This window comes from Apaloderma vittatum, unplaced genomic scaffold, assembly GCF_000703405.1.
Source record: "Apaloderma vittatum isolate BGI_N311 unplaced genomic scaffold, ASM70340v1 scaffold23847, whole genome shotgun sequence".
NCBI classification, from domain to species: Eukaryota; Metazoa; Chordata; class Aves; order Trogoniformes; family Trogonidae; genus Apaloderma; species Apaloderma vittatum.
Window position 1 is genome coordinate 1 of NW_009724894.1, and position 214 is coordinate 214.

Below are 214 nucleotides of genomic sequence, written 5' to 3' on the forward strand. Positions count from 1 at the left end.
TTTCCGTCCCCAGCGAGGAGGGTGGCCCCTTTTATGAAGCGGAGCCTGGGCGCGTTATGTGGTCCCGTAGGTGCCGGGGTGCTTCTTTTCTCTGCTGCCGCACGTCCCGCCGCCGGGTGGGACACCCAAACGCCGGGTTTTTTCCTCGGGGACGGGGGAAGCGGCAGGGGGGGGAGGGGGCGCCTTGGGGGGGTGCGACGCGACCTGTGCGTGC